Source organism: Podarcis erhardii (assembly GCF_964252035.2).
Source record: "Podarcis erhardii genome assembly, chromosome: 2".
Lineage (NCBI taxonomy): Eukaryota > Metazoa > Chordata > Lepidosauria > Squamata > Lacertidae > Podarcis > Podarcis erhardii.
The window spans coordinates 67,777,918-67,799,395 of NC_138498.1; the positions used below are offsets into that span (position 1 = coordinate 67,777,918).

The 21,478-nt window shown below is 42.9% G+C and overlaps 1 long non-coding RNA gene across 1 annotated transcript in view; it reads left to right on the top strand.

The window, feature by feature from the left end:
• Positions 1-12,871, top strand: part of LOC309336137 — a 72,581-nt gene extending 59,710 nt beyond the window's left edge. Inside the window, exon 3 of the long non-coding RNA XR_014153908.1 lies at positions 12,456-12,871. This is a non-coding gene — a long non-coding RNA (uncharacterized lncRNA). The remainder of the gene's footprint in view (positions 1-12,455) is intronic.
• Positions 12,872-21,478: the final 8,607 nt, after the last annotated feature.

The following is a 21,478-nucleotide window of genomic DNA, read 5'->3' on the forward strand; positions in this document are numbered from 1 at the left end:
TAAGGTGCACTTGGCTCCAGACATCCACTTACAACTATTGACAAAGAAAAGCAGACACACGGTGCCAAAAAACAAATGAGGATTCTCTCCCCCCCATCCAAACTGGCTATTGGAAGGCAGATCCAAGGTGCTGCACTTCAGAGGTTCCATTTTCTTAAGTCTTTCATGCTTACAACTCACAGGAACCTTGTATATTTAGTAAAATTCCCAGGGAGTGTTTTGCAAATTTAATAGGTTCTGACTGCTTAGGCTAAGTTGTGCTCTTGTAGTTCAGTGGAAGACCACATATAGTTTGCAAGAGAAATGTTCCAGGTATGCATGGAGAATGCTCCTATCTGAAACCCTTCAGAGCCATTGCCAATCAGTGTAGAGAATATTATCCTAGATGGGCTAGTGGTTTGAATCACCATAAGCCTGTTTTCTTATGCCCTTAACATTTGAAAACATTAAGCAAGCATGGACTTAGCATAGCAAAATTTCATTTTCTTCCCTGTCATGTATATTGTCTTAAAGGTAAATGTAAAGGGACCCCTGACCATTAGGTCCAGTTGTGGCACACATCTCGCTTTACTGGCCGAGGGAGCCGGCGTACAGCTTCTGGGTCATGTGGCCAGCATGACAAAGCCGCTTCTGGTGAACCAGAGCAGCACACGGAAACGCCGTTTACCTTCCTGCCAGAGTGGTACCTATTTATCTACTTGTACTTTGACATGCTTTTGAACTGCTAGGTTGGCAGGAGCAGGGGCTGAGCAACGGGAGCTCACCCCGTGGCAGGGATTCAAACCGCCAACCTTCTGATCGGCAAGTCCTAAGCTCTGTGGTTTAACCCACAACGCTACCTACGTCCCATGTATATTGTCTTACTCAGCTCTAAATATGCAAATGTGGAGGGGAAAGACAATACCGTATTTTTTGCTCTATAAGACTCACTTTTCCCCTCCTAAAAAGTAAGGGGAAATGTGTGTGCGTCTTATGGAGCGAATGCAGGCTGCGCAGCTATCCTAGAAGCCAGAACAGCAAGAGGGATTGCTGCTTTCACTGAGCAGCGATCCCTCTTGCTGTCCTGGCTTCTGAGATTCAGAATATTTTTTTTCTTGTTTTCCTCCTCCAAAAACTAGGTGCGTCTTATGGTCTGGTGCGTCTTAGAGAGCGAAAAATACGGTACTTCCTTACCAAAAAGAAAAAGAGCAAGTGGCGTTGTGATCATTTGAAATGATAGGCAAGAGGTGATACAGCATGGCATTCCATCTTCTTCTTACAGCAGGGATGAGGAGCTTCAGGCGGGGCCTCCATAAAGTCCCTCCCCCACCCCAGGTCTTTCTAGACCACATCCACCATGCAGGCTACACTCTTTCCCCAGGCGACATCCCCCTCTGGCTCTGCTTTCCACCCTTCTTGAGCATTTGTCTGTCTGACATTAGTTCTTGAATCGTGACAAAATGCCTCGCTTGACAGGATGGAGAATAGAGAGGGGTTTGGCTCCTGGCAAGTGGCCCTTAGCCTGAAAGGCAATGTGGCCCTCAGGCTGAAAAAAAGTTATTATTTCATAATAATGATGATGATGATGATGATGATGATACAGTCGTACCTTGGAAGTCAAACGGAACCTATTCTGGAAGTCTGTTTGACTTCCAAAACGTTTGAAAACCAAAGTGTGCAGAAGCCCCGTCAGACGTTTGACTTCCAAAAATAGTTCACAAACCAGAACACTCACTTTCGAATTTGTGGCGTTCAGGAGCCAAAATGTTCGAGAACTAAGCTGTTCGAAAACAAAGGTACAACTATAATCAAAATTTAAAGGTGCTCAGCATGAAACCACCTGGTCCTATTTACCTGTGATTTGGCAGGATTTACTTGTTCTAGAGGGCTTATCACACTTTGAAATTTCATTCACTTCTGCCAAAAAGAAAAGATTTTTGAGATTTGTTCTGAAAAATATAAAGAGGTATAGAAATGAAATGAATAATAAAAATAAAAATAAAATATGCTGTAGCCATTGTTTGATTTTCCAATAGGGAATGGGGGCCAGAAGGGGAGGAAGGTAGACAAAGATCATTCAGATCAAGTATCTGATAATGTTTTCTAAAGCACCAAATGGGGGTCTGAACCATATCTACTTACTACAGCTAAAGCTAAAATACGCTTACCATTTTTATGTTTCTTAATTTCAAAATTTGATTTTTGTTCACTAGTATTTCCTGTTTTGTTAATTTCATCATAATGACTGTAAAACTCATGATATTATTTATGGGGTGTAGGATGTATTTTTAAATGGAATTTGAAAAATTTAGTGATTTTAATGGAACTGGAACCAGACCAATGGCATTAAACAAGAATGACTTGCTTTGACCATATCTAGTTGACCACTGTGGGAAACAGGATGCTGAAACAGATAGCTTTGGGGGCTAATTCAGCAGGGCTTTTCTTATGTTCTTATGACCCAGAGGATCATGAATACAGGGAGGTTCACACAGAGCTCCTGTATCTGCAGAGTTCCCTTTTAATTTCCATGGAGAATTTGCTTGTATAGAGGAGCGTGCATGTAGTTCAGCTTTCTCTGCTGAAATAGGATGCAGAGTTTTGTGCACATACTGGAACTTCCACATCTGTGACACGATTCTTGTTCAGACTGGCAGTCACTTAGAAGCTCCATGACAATATCTGCATCTTAGGCAATCCTAGTTTTAGATCCTATAATTTTATCTCTTGGTTTACTTAAAACTAAGTTTTGTTGAACTCCATGGGGCTTAATCCCAAAGAAGCAGGGATAGAATTGCAACCCCAATATGAATTCAGCAAAGGGGCTGAGTTCTCCTCTAAACTCCAAACATGAGAATGTTTGCATTGGGAAGTTCAGGGTCAACCTTAAAAATTTCAACTTCCCAAAGAACCAAACAAATAGAACTTTCAGTTCATTTCCCTTCAGCCCTGGTCTAGAGAAGATATGTCAGAGGAGAACCACCTTTGCAATAATATTTCCAAGACCCTTAATGGTAGCATATAACTGATATCTACCACCATTAATGGATACATTTTTTAAATGCCCCATTCATATAGAGCGGCTCAATGAAAATATTATTCCATTAATGGTTTGCAACTGCAGTAGAGCTCCAGTGGCAGAAAATTGCTCACCAGGGATATGAAATTGCGCAGACAAGCCCACATGAAAAATGCAAGCTTACTCATTAAAATTGCTGTTATTTTAATATGTGCTTGCTGCTGTCACTCAGGTATTGGCATCCCACCTCAGCCCCCCATGCCAAACCTGCAAGGGAGGCCATGCACTTTTCTTGCAGCTGAAGCTTTGGTGCTCAAGAGAATTTCTGAAGGTAGATTTATTGGAAGAGATCAGGTTACAGAATACCTCACTTTAGGCTTCCCCTTGAAATTAATGATGCTATTAGGGATACTGAGGCTCCTTAGAGCTGTCATTTTAAATTATGACCATTCTTGCTTTGACACAACACCACAAGAGCCTTTCTCTTTAAGAAGCAGTGGTATGGGAGAAAGGTGTCTGATTCAAAACCTGAGAACAGTGTTCAAAAGGGCAGATATTTTCTTTTCCAAAAGATTAGACTTGACTGGAGTTAATAGCAACATATGTGTTTCTGTCCTCAGAGAATTCTGCCACTTTCTGAATCTAGTTCTGTAAGGCAACAGGAAGAGGATATCAAAACACCCACAGAGTGACTAGGAATAATGGTTAATTATAGTGTCATAGAGTGAGATACCTGCTTTAAAGGAGTGTGTTAACCAATCTTCTCGCCAATGGGAAACAGGACTGAACAGTAAGACCCTGTGGGCAACATCCTCCTTTCCTCTTCCTGCCAAAATGAGGAAAGCCGTTTCCATGGAAAGCAAAACAAGACGTGGAAAATAACAGGTATACACACAGAGGTTCTTGAAAGGAATGTTCATCCACAGCGATTCAGAAAACCTTTGAAATAGCTGGTTTCTGGCAGGCCCCAACTTGTACTGTACTTATGTGGACTACTCAAAGGACAGGCAGACATGACACTGGTGGCAGTGCTAGCTAGTAGACAAATGGTTTTGTTTTGTTTCAGGGCCTGCATATGTCCCTAATATGGTTGCCCAATCATCCTCACAACGCTCCTGTGAGGTAGGTTAGGTTGCGAGTCTGTGACTGGCCCACAGTGAGCTTTGTGGCTGCGGAGGAGCACCCTGATCTCCTTGGTCCAAGTCCAACACTCTAACATCTCTACATCTCACCAGCTTAATCGTAAAGCCCAAACTACATGTTATGACAGATATGCAGTGGTGGTTATAGTATGACATCTCCCTGTTGTCCTTGATATCTCCCCTTTCTCCTTGAAACATTTAATTCTATTTTTCCAAGGCGTAATGTTGTTTCTTCCCCACCCACTCTCTCTGTGACACAGGCTGTCACTGGTGGGTGGGGAAGCAATGTTGTGTCTTCAGACATGGAAACTATTGTGGCAAGTAAGAAAAAAAGTGCAAAGAGGCACAAGATGATATCACATCATGGGTAGCTGAAATAAATTACATGTTGGAGGAGAAAAGGGAAAATGCAATGAAAGAATACTTGACATAACAATGTCATATCAAACTGAGAGATTAAAGGTTTTCCGCTGTATTTTGTTGTTCGGTCTGCCCTGGGCTCCACCCTTTCTGAATTCTAGCCTAGCTCTTAGAACTTAGTTTTAGCTTCAGTTCATTTGCATCTCTTCCCACTATGCATGAACACCACAGTTTCAATCGTTCCAACCTCCCCTGCTCCATGGCAGGTGGGAATCAGCAGCTTTTGACTCTTATAAGACAGTCACTGGGCAGATCAGCCATTTTATTGCCAGACAGAAGTAAGAAAACACAGAGACAGGGGGAAGAAGATAGTCCAGATAACCTCTCCCTACTGGTTGCTGTACCCACCCAGATTCAGGGTAGTTGCTTGCTTGGTTGTCTCTGACTTCTCTCTGGCTTCCACAACTCCTCCTTATAAGCCATTGGAAAGAGTTTGAAAGCTTGTGGCATCTCGCCAGCCCCATCTGCCACCCATCTGAGCTGATTGCTGGTCAGGCTACTGTAGAGTAAGGAGTTGGTCTTGTGGCTCCTTCTTCCCATTTCTCACAATGAACTAACCAATGAATTATGAAAAGGAAGCTGTGGGAAATTCAGATGTGAAGAAGTCCACCTATATATTATGGTGAGAAGGAAAAAGCTCAATGGGAGTCTGTGATAGCATGTTGTTTGCCTTTTAGCCTTCAACTTTGATGCAAGCTTCCATTTTCCATGCCTAAGAAAAATAATTTGTCCGAAACCCAGAAAAATGGTTAATTTCTTTTAAAATATTCTGAGGGTCAACACCCATATCATCAGAATTGTTCTTTGTGTGTGTGTGTGTGTGTGTGTGTGTGTGTGCACGCACGCGCGCACACACACACACACACACACACACACACAAAATACACACACGGTGAGTCCTTTAAAAGAGGTCCCATGGATACAGAGTACACATGTTCCATGGGGCCTCTTTTAAAAGACTCACGCTGTATATAACAGGCAGTGTAATCACTACATACCGTATTTACTCAAATCTAATGCGCCATCAAATCTAATGCGCACCCTAATTTTCGCAATGTAATTTGGCCAAAAAAGGCGTGCATTACATTAGAGTAAATATATAACCTATATATTATATGCCACAAATAAACATTTAAAGATACATGCACATGAATAGTTGTATGGTCTTTATTGTCTTCTGGTTGCAGGAATAAGTTTTTTTAAAGAAAGCAATTAATCACTTGAAATCATTTCCAACATATTATTATTATTAGCATTACTACTACTACTACCCTCACGATGGAGTGAGCTCCCGTTGCTCAGTCCCTGCTTCTGCTAACCTAGCAGTTCGAAAGCACGTCAAAGTGCAACTAGATAAATAGGTACCGCTCCGGCGGGAAGGTAAACGGCGTTTCCGTGTGCTGCTCTGGTTCGCCAGAAGCGGCTTAGTCATGCTGGCCACATGACCCTGAAGCTGTACGCCAGCTCCCTCGGCCTATAGAGCGAGATGAGCACCGCAACACCAGAGTCATCCGCGACTGGACCTAATGTTCAGGGGTCCCTTTACCCTTTACCTTTACTACTACTACTACTATTATCACTACTACTACTGCTGCTGCTACTACTACTACTTTATTTGGTTATATCACACCTTTTTCATTGATAGTAACTCAAAAACTCTTTCTGAAATAAGAGAAGCAGGTCTTCATAGTGAAAACTGATTACTTTCTTGCTGTCTTTCTCCCCCTCTTTCAGGATATCCATTTCACAAAAATAACTATTAAAAGAGAAAAGGAAAAAAGTAAGCAAATGGTAGAAAACCTCTTCTTAGTGTTCCCAGTTGTGACCTACAAAAGTCCCATCTCTAATCTCTTGCAGGAGAAACTCATAGCTTTTTGTGATGTTTAGGGATTTACAGAGTTGGAGGCAGTGAAAGCATTTATTGCTCTAATGGCAGTACAAAAATTGTCTGTACTTTGAGAAGTTGTATGGCAAAATTGCTCCAAACAACTAATGCCCTGTCCCTCTGCACAATGAGCAATTAAAATGAAGTAAGCTGTAAAACTTGGGCAATGCATTTTAAAATAACTGTTTCATTTCCAAAATTGTTAAACTAACACGTATGAAATATATGTTGGGTTGTATCCAGCAGCATCACTCAGCTGATGGTAAGGCTTTTGTTGGCAGAATGGGGAGGGAAGCAAGTTTTGGCAATTTTCCCTCCCCTCAGCAACCTCATGCCCCTGAATCTGCTCTTTTGGGGGATCCTCTTTTTGGGAATCGTCCAAATTTAGAGAGGTGCAAAGGGAAGGGGAAATTGGTGAAAATTGCTTCTCTCCCCAGTCTGCCACTGGAACCCTTACCATGTGCTGAGCAGCACTGGTGAACGTTCAACGCTTTTCTCCTTCAACAGTTGCTTTAATAAATAGCCAGGAGCCAAGTCTCATTACAACTAAGGATTAGGGATGGGAAAATCATTTTCCATTTACGCACATCATGTTCTCATGTTTTCAGTCTAAAGTTCTGTTCTCCACATTTCCACATCAGTTTGAAATATTTCTTTTTAAAGTCCTCGTAAAATACACCAGCATTTTAGTACGTCTAGCACTAATATACAGGTACACAGGATGGTATGCAGTCTTCCTTAAGATGCACATTTTTGCAAAGCAATTTCTCCTAATAGAATTTATTTTTTTGTTACGTAGGTGTCACGAACACCTGGATTTTTATGCACACTTTCCCCTGGTTACATATATTTTTGTACACATTACTTGGCTGAAGAACTGCATCCACATTCCTTGAAGTGTGAATTTCAAAGTATGGAGGTGCTCCATTCTCAGAATGGCTCAAACTAGGGAGGTTCATCTTTAAATGTGGACTGAATCAGATTTCTCCCTCATTCCTACTGAGGATGCAATCCACAAAAGCCCTCTTGGAGTTTTTTTTAAGACCTCTTTTTGGATATTCTGTTAGGTGGAATAACCTAAAATCCAGCGTGTAAAATGTGGTAAATTTCCCCTTTCAAGAGGGGTGGAGCCACCATTTACCTGTTAGTCCTCAAGGGAAAGTAGAAGATCCATTTATCTTGATGATCCCTTACCTTTTTTTTTACTCCACAGGCTGTATGCGCCTGTGCAGCAGTGCTGTGTGTGGCCCAAGGGCTTTATACTGCCCACAACTGAGGTGCAGTAAATTGGCCCATTTCTTAGAACAGAGTTAACATTCTGTAGCTTTTTGTGAGCATGTGTGCATGTTACATATAACACTTTAAATATAACAGGATCTTGGTAATAAAAGGGAGCTTCCTTAATGGTTTTTATGATGAGTATACATTATCTGTTCAAGCTTAAGAAAGCAGGTGCAAGATGGCATTTCTAATTCTGTTAAGTAACAAAATCAATGCTTCATGGGCTCTGTTGGTGCCTATGGCTGCAATCCTACACCCACTTATCTAGGAGTAAGCTCCACTGCACTCAGTGGGACTTATTTCTAAGTAGACACATATAGGATTGCACCGTCCATTACTAGGTGTGTTTTTTTTTAAAGAGACAGGCTATGTAGAATCTTTAGCTATATGAATAATTCAGGCCTCTTTTGAAATACAGCTTGCTTAATAAGGTTTTGTTTTATTTATTTTATTTTTATTTTCTGAAATCACAATGCTATTTCCACCCCATCACTTAAACACATACCATGATTTGCTGCTTTCTCTTGGTCAAGGGCTGATTCTGTAGCTCTGGAAAGTTCCCAAACATATTAAGCTTCTTTATTGAAAGCAAATGGAGAAAGGGGGGGGGAGAGAAGGAGGGAGCACCTCTTGCTGAGCAGAAGCTGCATAATTGGATTAAAATCTCTCTGTGTGTACAGTATGGGGATCTGAGGACCCCTGCTGCCCTTTTGATTCCTATGGAGATGGCAGGCAGAATGCAAGAGCATCGCCGATGGAAACGGGAGCCAGAGGTATGCAGCACAATGTGATTTGCCATCCAAAGCCTGAGGATTTACCCAGTCGCGGCTTCCCCGGAGGAATAAGCAAGCGCCTTTCAGCAGCTGTGGAAGGGTGACCAGCAGTGCTCATTAGAAGCTGGTCTCTTCTGGTACTGAATGCAAATTAAGGAGCCATGTTTGTGGTTCATTAGCAGTCAAGTGGTTTGTCCAAAATACATCTTGTAGTTTTAGGGGTGTGGGGAAGAGAAGATCCACGGCCTAAGATTCCTTATGCATTTCAAATCACTTGCCCCAGCTAGCCTTTGATCTCCCTGTAATTTAAAATAAATGTGGGCTTCAAGTCCCTTGAAAGTTGTCAATCTTTCTGTGTGAAGGATTTGTGACAAGCCAAAATGTTTGTATTTGTGTTTGTTTTAATTTAAATTGCCCAAAAGCTAGAAATGAAACAAATGTGTGTCATCTAACTTGCAAAAATTAACACATTAATAATAATACAGTACAGTACAGTACAATACAATACAATACAATACAATACAATACAATACAATACAATACAATACAATACAATATAATAATAATATTATAATATAATATAATATAATATAATATAATATAATATAATATAATAATATAATATATACAAAATATATATATTCAGCAATAAACTTGACCTATCAGTATTTATCATTATAGCTGCAAACTGTTCACCAATAAGACTTTTAAGGTTTAGGGTCCCCCCCCCCTTAAAGGTCCAGAAGAAATTTAACGGGGTTTCATATGACCTTTTAAGTTCATAGAAATCTAGTGCAAAGTTTGCTCTGGACTGAGTAAAAAAACCACAGCCACATAGGCTCAGGATAGACAAGGGACTGATTAATGAGTAAATCAGGATATTTTGGATAGCAGAGCAACTCCCATCAGCCCCCGTCAGACTGTGGTGCAACTCTATAATTTCCTTTTTGAGATAAGGCAACCAGAACTGTCCACAGTGTTCCAAAGATGGCCACATCATAGTTTTGTATAATGGCATTATGCTATCAGGAGTTTTGTTTCCTTTCCTAATGATCCCTAGCATGGAACTTGTTCTTTCCACTGCTGTTGCACACTAGTTTGACATCTTCATCAAGCTGTTCACTACAAACCCAGGATGTCACTCCTGGTCAGTCATTGCCAGTTCATTCCCCCAGGAGCATATATGTGAAATTATTAAATTTTTTTGCCACAACATGCATCACTACATTGGCCATTTTACTACCCATTCGCTCAATTTGGAAAGGTTCTTTTGGCTCTCTTTTTATTTTAATGACCCTGAAGAATTTACTATCATCAACCACCTAACTCCTAACTCTAGATAATTTATCAATAAGTTAAAAATCCTTGGCAAACTTGACTTTCTGCTTCTCTCCATTCAATGGACTGTTCATTTATCCCTACTCTTTGCTTCCAGTTACTTAACCAGTTTCTGATCCACAAGAGGACCTCTAAGCTTACCTCTTTGGTGAGATACTTTGTTGAAACTTTTTCAAAATCCAAGTACAGAATGTCACCCAGATCACCTCTATCTATATGCTTTCTAACACTCTCAAATAGCTCTAATAGTTTTATGGGAAAGGATGTGCCCTTGCAGAAGCCATGTTGGTTTTGCTTCATCAGTCCTTTTTCTTTATGGTTGGCTATTTTATCGTTGACAATACTTCCCACCAGTTTTCTAGGGGAAGGCATTAAACTAACCAGTCTGTAATTTCCAGGATCCCACCCCCACTCCCAGATCCTGGGGGTGGGGGGTGGGGAGGGAAGTGCCATGCTTTCTTAGAAGAACAGCAATTTCACATCTGAGTTCTTTGACCTGGAGATTTGTCAGTTTTTATTTTGTCTATTGGGCATAGTACTTCAGGAGCAACCCCACAGAATTCAAGACTTCAAAATTCAGGTGAGAATTTCAGAAACTGGGCACAATCCACCAAGTGCTGCCACTGAAGCATTATTTAAATGGCGTGATGTTACACGGAAACGTTGCATTAGCGGATTTGGCCAACTTGCTTCAAATTGTCACTGTAGTGACAGAAAACAGGCTGTGGTGGGTCCTAGTGGAAGGTACTGAATAGAAACAAGCTGTCAGAGGGATGGTTGGCTACTTGCACAGGATGCTTTTATTTTAACATGAATTAAGCATCTGGAGTCAAGCCAGTAGCAGACTGTGTCACCTTTTTGACACTGCAAGCCACTTGTGAATGGCTTTGTGTCATTGTTGCTGTTTCTCAGCTTCCCTGTTTCTCCCCTCACCCCAGTCACCACACACACACACACACACACACACACACGGTCTTTGGTAATATATACTGTATGTGCTAAATAGGATTAGCACTTCCATAGTCTGTGCAGGCTTCTTCTCTCCCCTCCCCCTCACGCCCGCCAGCACACACTTCACCTGTCTCCCATCCTCAAGCCCCAGCTCCTTCAGTGGCCTGACACAAGCCTTATGTAGAGTTTAGCTTTCTCACTGTAGGGCAGCTGGTAATGGGAGCTTGGCTGAAAAGAAGCCTTTCAGGCTCATTGCTTTGGAAGAATAGACGGGTGTCTGCTCTGCAGCTTTCCTTTTTTGATAGGAAGGGATAATCCCTTCCATAAGTCAGGGTTGTGTCAAAGCAGAGAGAAAGAGAGATCAGGGGGCTCTCCCAGGATACAGAAATAGACCAGCCTTCCAGCCTAGGACAATCTGGGTTTTTGACAGCTATACCACTTTGGGGTTGGCATTTATTACTACCCAACTCATTTTAATTCTTCCTATTGAGGCTTGTTTCCCCACTCTCCCTTCCCCCAAGGCACACTAAAAATATCTTCTTGAAAAGTGTTTCTAGTTAAAAAAGAAAAGAAAAAGAAAAAGAAATTTTGAATCCTAATCTATCTTTTTGGATAGAGTCAGCCTCCCTATATGTCTTGTTTGTTCTCATAACATCTCATAACATCTCATAACATCCTATATGTCTTGTTTGTTCTCATAACATCTCATAACATCCGGAGGAGCAATTGATTCTCGTTCGGTTTTATTACTTATTTATAGCAAAATGTTGAAGCTCTTACTAGCTAATTTAAGAATCCCCCCCCCCAAAAAAATGAAATAGCCCCATGAATGTCATCCTGTGAGAGACAGAAAACAAAGATAAAGACTTTGGTAGCTGCTGGTTAGGTAGATAAATAGCCTTGTGATGTATGGCGTGTGGTATTTTCATTCAGTGCATGGAACGGTGGGTTTGACCATTAAAAACAGAATTCAAAGGGTTTCATTCTCCCACTGCTTGCTACCCATCTCCATTCTCCAAGGGCAAGAAAACTGAAACAATTCAGCAGGGGCAAAAGTAGGTTGACAGTGGAGACAGCTCTCTTGGTATGGGAGAATGCCTCTGGATGTTTCCTCCTGCCTTCAACTGCTTATAAACTGAAGATACTTCAGAGAATTGATGACACCTGTGTCTTTCTCCACCATGTTCTGCCACTGAGATGGGTATCAGATTGCCTTATGCAAGTAAGGCTTTTGTAACTTTAGGAAAACCTGGTTTGTTAGTTTCATACCACTGATGGACAATTAACAAAACTGCATGCAAGAAAGGGCAACATACATAAGTGTGCTGTGGATTTCTTGTTTCATGTGCTGTTAATTTTATCCTGTTAAATTTTTAGTAGCTCCTGGGTTACCTATTTAATACCGACTCTCATAAACCTAATAGGCTATTGCCTTCCACATAAAATGGTTAATGCTGAAATGCATTAATGAGTATAAAGAAATCCCAGGTCTTCCTCCATATATTGCTCTTGGGGCATTGTGTCAGCAAGAGTTTGGTTTGGAACTCTTGGGTAGCTGGTAGTTCATGTCAGGCTTGTAGCATAAAGGACTTTGTCAGGGCTGTCAATCTAAGACGGACTCAAGCTTTAAAGTTAGAAATGTTGAGCAGTGGCCTTTGTCATTTCAGGAGTCCCTGCATCCATCCCTGCTGAGGATGGCTCCCTGCTAAGCTACACTGGAGACTGAATTAACCATTTACATACTGGAAGTCACTTCTTCAGAAGCTGAATGAAACTGATATAATGAATGAAACTTGTATTCTGGAAATCCATCTCCCGCCTGTCCCCTGTATGGTTTGTGTGCCTTCAATAAGCGTTTAATAGGCAGAACTTACAGACTTTTCATTATGGGGAGGACATTACCTGGTCAATTTGTGATGTGTTTACTGGCTGAAATAAGAGTTTGGGAACTAAAGACTAGGGCTTGGGACTTAGAAGAATAGGTTTGGTGGAAGTCCATTGTCTTAGGGTTCCAGTCTTATGCATACATAGTAAGAAAGTCCCACTGAACGCAGTGAGACTTGATTGTCAGTAAACAAACAGAGAGTCAAATTACTTTCTGTTAAAAATAAAAACCAACATTACAATGGACAGGACTTTCGCTATTAATTATTAGAATCTTAACATATACAAACATGTTTTTCAGCAGCTATTTCATTTATGTATGCAACTGGGGTGTATGAAAGAAACTTCTCCCAAATGCAGAAGTGGGGCACCAAGATGGGGTCAATTGAAACATGTATCGTTCAGAAACCCTATACATGAAAAAGTACAGTAGATCTCTGTGTTGCCCATTTTCTGCCTTTTGCCTTGCAGTTTATTAAATTTATATTATGTGCTTTCTTTCAAAAGGAATAATAATTTTCTACGACGCAGAAGAAAGATTATAGAAGTCTGGGACATTGCGCATATGCAATATAAAAGCTCATGCTTTTGGAGGCATGTATGTTTTTTGCTGTTCCATCACATGACCAGTCTTTCTAGGTAGCAGGTATGTAACCTGACCCATACTCATTTGCCCAAGCCCCTGACTAAGCTTGGTTATCAGTCCAGATCCTAATCCAATATGTACTCCATATTTGATCACAGTGTCTGCATTGTTAATAATCTGTTAAACTCTGCTTTCACAGGAAACAAAATAAATAACATCACATGAGGTTATAGATCACAAGAAGGTTAAGATTTTTCCATTAAACCTTGGGAATGCAAGGGTATTAATTCTTCACTTAAATCTAAGCATCTATAATTTGTTTAGAATACTGTATTATTTGATAGGTCTTGTTTTCTTTGCAGACAAATGGGGAAGGACAATCATCATTACTTGGTCATATATTTTAAAGACCCTTCTGGTCATTATGCTTTGGTCAAGTTAGTCTACTCCTAAGTGATCTATGGAAAATGAATAGTGATGCCTGCTTTCTTCAAAAAAACACCAACATCTCTGAGTTATTATTCTAGAACTATATGAAATTCATATGTATCCAATATTTAATCTGCCAGTTTCTCAAAAACTAATTGGTATGTAGCAGCATAATGCAAACCAGCCAACATTCTGTTTTGTACTTGGAAATATGGAATAAGCAAGGCCTATGTTTGAGAAAGGGTGGGAGTGGGAAAATCTTGGATCCTCTCAGCCAAGGGGGTTGGCATGCCAAGATGATCACTGTCAGCAATGCTCCTGGAAGATTTCTTGCCCCATTGTTGTGGGATGTGATTAAATTACACCATTTTCATTTTTTCCATCCCTCACTCTCACCACTTAAAATGGTTTGTCCCATGCAATCAAGCGTGATCTTCAAGTTTCAGTTTGACTTTTTAAAAAAACAAAAACTCTTAAATCAATAAAAGTATTTTGTGGGATGGGGATAAAGGGAAGAAATTAAATGGGGATCTATAGTAATTCACTTAAATTTTTCTGTAGAATCCAGCAGGGTTTTACTGCAAATAGGCCACAATGAAATTCATAGCATATCTCTGAATTGGGTGACCCCCCCCCCCAATTTTCTCTTCATGTATATGTGGAAAGTACCATGATGTTAGCTCCATCTGTCCATAGATGAGTTTGGAAGGCTGCATTGAAAAAGTGCTGTAGAGAAACAGGGTGAATGGGAGGGCAAGGCCATCTCTGCTCTCTGTAAAACATTACAAGAAAACCAAATAAAACTGACCACAGAGTTTGTACTTTCAGCTGAAAATGGGTCAGGATAGGATCCAGTGGGACCTTGGCTAGCACAGCTTCACCCTGCCTCAAAGCACTCTATCTTGGTACCAGCTATTACCAGACAAGATGACTGCTGGTGCTAGCTTCCTACCTCCTCAGGCAGAGGTTGTGCCTCCATCACAGAGAACCGTGGAGAGGGATCCACAGTTCGTCCTAACACACATAAACCTTCAGCCATCAACTTTGAGGTGGGGTTTGGATTACTTCCAGAGTTGCACTCTTCATTTAGACTTTTAAAAATTCAAAACATAAATTAATTCCTGCTATTGCTTCCACTAACATGAGTTTGACCAAAGTGCGGGAGGCAGTGGAAGACAGGAGTGCCTGGTGTGCTCTGGTCCATGGGTTACAAGGCAGCAATGGGAAGGATTTTTCTTTATTTCAACTAATGGCTGGGTGGCCAAGCACACGGTGCAATAAAGAGCCAGCAGAGCAAGACCAGTTCATGTTAAAAACGAACAGTCAAAATACGGTAGCATATTAATGATTCCTAACAAAAAGTATATCCCTACAAAATAAAATTAAACAATTAACCGTTCAGCCAGCATGCTAATTCAACTAGTAAGCATAAAGCCAACCATAAAGTCAAGTAAAAAATATCCAGTAACTTCACATCCAAAAGTAGCCTCAGAGTTGGCATTAGTACCTAGCAAACACCCACTACCCTCCAGTCTTTTATGTCTCAACCCCAAAGGGTTCATGAGTTCTTCTGGAACCAACTTTATTATGAATGTCATTGAAGTTGGAGGAGGATGGGGAAAGGCAATTGGGGACAGCCATCCCCTGATGCTGAATGCATGACTGGCAGGAGTGTGGCCATATTGTGTATAGGTGTGGAGATAGCACCAGCCCACATGGACCCATAGCATGCTTTTAATTACCGTATTTTTCCATGTATAACACTCCCCCATGTATAAGACACCCCCTATTTTGGGGGACTCCAGATTAAGAAAATGGGGGAAGATTGCCCAGAGTTGTTGAGCTTTTTATGGGGGGAGGGATTGCCACAAATCACTCACCTGCCAATTTTTAACATACGGTAATTTTTAAATAAAAAAAACCTCGTTTTATACCTGGAAAAGTATGGTAATCAGTTGCAGTGCAATTTTATAAAATTAAAACATCAGCACCAATAGCACCATTTAATAAAAACCACCAGTAGATTTTTTTAAAAACAGAGCAATTCACAATATTTTAATGTGTAAGAGAGTTAGTCTGAGTGCTGCCTGCCTTGTGAGTGGCACTTCACTGCCCCCCCCCCTCTCACACACACAAACACACACATTGTTGGGGTAATTTTTTTAACTCTTTAATAATAATAAAGAATTTATTTCTTTTGGGTTTATTTCTTCTGTTGTGGCCATTTCCCCCCTCATGATCTGGAAGTTTTTATTTTAATTTGAATAAAAGGCATGTGATAATTTCATGTCAAGGGCCTGCATTTTCCTGTGCTTGCAATCAATATTCCAATCTAGAAACGTTTGTTTTAAAGCGAAACTGTCAGTTTCTTCTGCTTGCGCATGAAAAATTGTCACCGGCGGAGTGGCTGCCTGCTTAGAAGCGGTGAGCTTGAGGTAATTAGCTTGCAGAGTGCGGCTAGTGATCCACTGCAGGCAGCTGGTCCATGGGACTGAATGTCAGACCCTGTTTATCATCTACACTGCTAGGCCCAATTTGGCACCAGTGGTGGCGGCTACTCAGGGGAAAAGACTAGGCCTGAGCCAGCATGGATGATTAATTATCTTTCACATAAGCAGTGGCCCTCTGAGGTCAGAAATGAGGCCTCGGGGCAGTGAATATATGTAGTTTCCTTTATTGTGCCTGAGTTTTGTGGTTGCTTAAAGGAAATCAGTATTATTAGTCTCCTGCAGTTTGGCTAACCCTTGTGCTTAAGAAAAATTGAATTTTATTGGGGGGGGGAATTCGGGGACAATGTGTTTGTGTGTGTCAAATGTAAAATCAACATATCCATATCTAGCAAGCTAGCTAGTTAGCTACTGAGAGAAGTTTAGAATTTGAAGGCTATTTTCAGCTGACTAGGCCTAAGTTCAGAAAGCACTATTATGTGCTTGCAACAGTTCCCTTCTCTCCTGCCCTGCTTTGACACATACGTAACCTTCTCTCAAGCACTGCCGAGTACTCCATTACAAGAGTGGCTTTATAGATTCAGAGGACCACTATTATCCTCTTCAAAACGTGGCGCATGTGGAGGGAAGGGAAAGTACCAGGAAGCACTCCAATTCGGGGAAACTGCCATTATTTCTAGGTCTCATCTCCATCCTGGAAACTTAATGCCCTCAATGTCAGGCTTCTTGACAGAGGATAGATGAGGCTGCACTTTTGCCTTCTGAAAATGCAGTACTTTCATACCCTCGTTGTGACCCTACACAACGTTCAGCCTATCTAGGCTTAGCTGCATGTGGAAATGCATGCACGAGCAGGTGCTGCAAAAGCAGCTGCTGAGAGCTTCCATTGAACACACAGAGAGAAAGGCCAGTGTGCGATCTCACCCTTCTCTATCCCCACATTGATTCCCAGTTACATCACGTGAATAGAACTTCCGGCTTATAGCCAATGCAACACTAAGTAAGCATCCTATCAGTGCAAGGATTCCCTCTTGTGCAACAGGTCTCCGCCCCACTTCTCCCCTCATGCACACTCTGCACCCAGTGGCGTAGCAAGGTCAGGTGGTACCCAGAATGGAAAATTTCTTGCCACCCCCTCCATTGAAATTTGGTTTGACTTTATTTCAAAAAATAATAATTGTGCAGCCAGAGAAGGCTGTGCACGCCAAAGCCACAGGGTCTCTCACAGACGTCTCTCACAGTGCCGCATAACATTTTGTCACCTCCCCCTCAGAGGTGATACCTGGGGTGGACCGCACCCACCGCACCCACCTTGCTCCGCCTCTGTCCGCACCCTCTCCAGATCTGCCTAGAACTGGGTGTCAAATCTTTGCCATACCTTTGCTTTCACCAGCAAGTTCACTGGCCCTGAGCTTTTCAGGCTGGGAATGTGTATGCAGCTGCCTACCAGATAGATGGACCATTGATTAATTTATTTACAATCTTACACTACTTTCCAATATGAAATATCATGGGATTTCAAAAAATTGGGAACTCTCACTTTTTGTCCTGGATGCCTTTGGTCTCTTTAAACACAGGGTTGGGAACCTGTGTCTCCCACCCCATGCCCCCTGCTGCTGCTGGACTCCAACTCCCATCAGCCCCAGCCACCATGGACAATGATCTGGGATGATCTGGGAGCACCATGCTAGAGGGACATAGATTAGTTGCAATTGCTCATCAGTTGTAGTCACTAATGCATTCCAGGCATAAGCCCTGGCTCTGAAAACCAATCCTGAAGCTTGGCTTCTAAAGTGCTGGGTGCACTTTAGGAAGCAACTTTGCAGTACTTCAGAATGACCCTTTATTTCCTAGCAAATGGTCCTTTAAGTACTACTACTACAACAACAACAGTATTCATTGATTTCAGGAGGGCTAATGTCAGCCAATTGCCTGATGAGGTGCTAGTTTCAACCCAAAGTTTACTTCTCTCCCTCTCTTTTCTTTTTTTCAAAAAAGTATTGTTTTTCTGTCATTCTGTATCAAAGCAAGAAAATACTGGCAAAGAAAAACAAAGGAGCCACTCCATGAATAGGGCACGTGCATCTGAAAGGAAATGCAGGACTGCTGGTGTGGCTTTACAGAATCATTTCCACTCAATAATAGTAAAAGAGAGAGAGAACCTTTCACAGGAAGATCTGTGACCTTGGCTCTCCAGAACTGGTTAACCTGTTGTGTATATTTCACAGATGAATTCTGCCCCACGATTTCTACTTTGCTCTACCCTGTGACAGAGAGACACGCACAGCATCTGCTGTTCATATTCCTTCCCAGGCTCCAAAAGCCAATCTCGTGGTGCCAAGGGAAGCAGTAAAGAAGAAAAGAAAAGAAATTATGCAAAAGAGCTGAGAACAGATTTACTTTCCCAGCTGCTCTTCTCCCACCCTAATCAAGGGTTTGCCTGAGAAAAGCCTGTCTAGATTTCATTTTTGTCTATTGGATATTTTCTGAGCATAGCCCACCGATCTTTGGAATTTTCCACATTTGGGAAGCCTGCAGCAGCTCATAATGAATTGCTCTTTAAGAGTCAATCTCTAAATCATCTCAGAGGCAGTTCTAGGACTCACCACTTGCTCCCCTGCTCTCCCTGCGTCCTGGGCTGATGTAGTTTGCGATCAGCAAGAGAGAGGCTGAGCTGCACTGCTTCTCGACATAAAGGAGGCTGGCTGGTGATGTTAACAGCAACATATTTTCCTTGACTCCCTTTAAAATTAATATATTCTTTTCTTTCTTTTTTTGTCTCCATAACAGCATGAGTTTAGCACCATTTCTTGTCATTGGGGAATACCCATCAGGTGTGAGTGATCGTGGAATTTTGTTGGGGGGGGGGGATTTGTACAGGCTGCAATATTGAAAGCATTTACTCACGATTAATTCACCGGATTACTTGAGAATAAGGGGGAAGCCAGAGCAACATTCATGTGTTGCATGTAAGTAAACAGAACTTAAAAAAAAAAAAGTTTGCATGCCAGCCTCCAGCCATAATTCCAGGGTGGTTCTCACATTCCCTTGACATACCTCCAGAATAGAGAACAAACCACATCAGCTCTGGAGCTGTCTTAGCTTATTATTCTCCCATTGGAATAAATGAGCAGGAAGCTATTCTTTTAAATAATAATAACGAGGACCCCGTAAAATAGGAGAAAAAATGGGAAAAATCACGAGTTCCACCTTCCACCTTGCCAGCATGACCATGATAGGGTGTAGGAAAAGGATGCTCACCCACTGTTGGTTCTTCTACCATGCTGTCAGGGGTTCAGGGAGAGAGGCGCAGAGGAGGGAGGAGACCGAGAGTGAGGGAGAAGGATTCCAGGCTGACGAGGAAGAGGACGACAATGACCCGAGATGGTCCATGAGTCCGTCCAGTGAATCGGAGGATTCCCAAAAGGGAGCCCCCCTGGTCAAGCCAAGGGGAGCCCAAGGGGGAAGCAGTCAGGAGCAGGGGAACGTAGGGGGAACCGCCAGTGGGAGTTGGAGATCGGGACCGGCTTCTCCACCGGAACGGAGTGAAGAGGGTGGAGTTACCAGTGGGTCGGGAGGAACAGAACAAGGAGCAGAGGGGGGAAGGAGATCGGGGCAAGACGTCCTGCCGGAAGGGGCGGAAAGCAGTACCGGGAGCAGTGTGGCTGTTGAAAGGAAGGTCAGGAGCAACGTACGCGCGCCAAGTTCAAATGTGGAGGCGCGCGGAAGTGGGGAGAGCTCTGGGGAGGAGCCTGGTGCCAAAGCACGAAGGAGGGGGGAGCAGGCAGGAGAAGACTCAGCCTCTGGGGAGTCCCGGAAGGAGGGAACACAGGGGGGCAGGAAGACCCTGCGGAAAAGGAAAGAGAGGAAAAGGTGGAGCAGCACAAGCCTCTTAAATTGGTGCAGGGGAGGGACGGACTCAGAGGGGACTTCTAACATCTAAGGGTAACAGATGCGGAGCCACGGAGTTTGGATGTAATGACGACAATGATCTTCAATAAAACCTTTTGTATATAGCTTGGACTGGACTTTGGTCTCTTGTGAGCTGGGACCCAGGGTGGCTCTGACAGAAAGTCCCCTCCAAAGAACGCAAAATTTTTTTTTTTTTTTGCAAAGCTCACGAACGGTGACAGCCATGAGTGCGGAGGAGCAGTTGACAGCGCTGCGAACTACAGTTTCCGAACTCACTGCTGCAGTCCTTGCGTCTCAGAAGAAGCATGACGAAATGGAGAAGCGCTGCCAGGACCTGCAAACAAGGTGGGAACGTGCAAGCAGGGAAGGGTTCCCAGGGTCCAGATCAGAGGGGATTGGACTTGGACGGAGGGGGGGCAGCCTAGTCACCCACTTCGATGGGAACCTGAAGCACTACCCCAGTTTCAGAGCAGACGTTTTGTATGCATTGCACTTGCTTCGTCATGACTTTAAAGATGAGGAGGAGAAAGTGGGGTTTATTGTTTCTCACTTGCATGGGCCGGCCAGAGACTGGTTGCGCAATTTGTGGCGTGAAGATGGCCCTGCCCGCCGCGATGCAGATGAATTCATTAAAGCGATGGATGCCTGCTTCCAGTCAACTGTAGATGTGGATCTTGCACGCAGGGAAATTTTTGGATTGCGGCAAGGCAAAGCCACTGTGCGTCAGTACCATTCTAGATTTTTTGCTTTACTGACTGCGCTAAGCTGGGAGAAGGATTGTGCACCTGTGAGGGATTTGTTCTGGGAGGGGCTCAGCGGTCCCATTAAGGATGAACTTGCCAGGGGAGACAGACCCCAGACCCTGGAGGAGCTTGTGCAGAGGGCTTTGGTGATTGGGATACGGCACGAGGGACGTCCTTGGCACACTGAGGAAGAACGTCAGGTGCGTCCACCAGCGAGGACGTCTTCTTTCATCCCCAGGGAGTTCAGTCAGTCACATCCTTCGCCACTGGGAAGGCAGGGGGAGGAGCCCATGGAACTTGGTGGTGCTAAGGCTCAAGCAACAGCCAGAGCCCCAGCTTCCGGTGCAGTGAAGGCAAAGCCTCCTAGAGGGACCAGGAAGTGTTACATTTGCGACAGTGCACAGCACATGGCGAAAGAGTGTCCCCAGAGGCTGCAGAAACACACTGCAGCTTTAGCAACTGTTGCAGCAGAAATGATGCAAGCAGAGCAACCTCAGGGAAACGACAGTGCCTGGCTGGAAGCAGAGCTGCTGGGGCTCAGCCAGGCGAATCTGTAGAGCAGTCCCCAGCGCTTTTGCAACGCACAGACCCTTTACCACCCAAGCCAGCGGTGCAGCTCACTGCAACACTTCAGTTGCCGAATGGAACCACCCTGGAAGTCCCCATCACGATTGATTCTGGGAGCAACG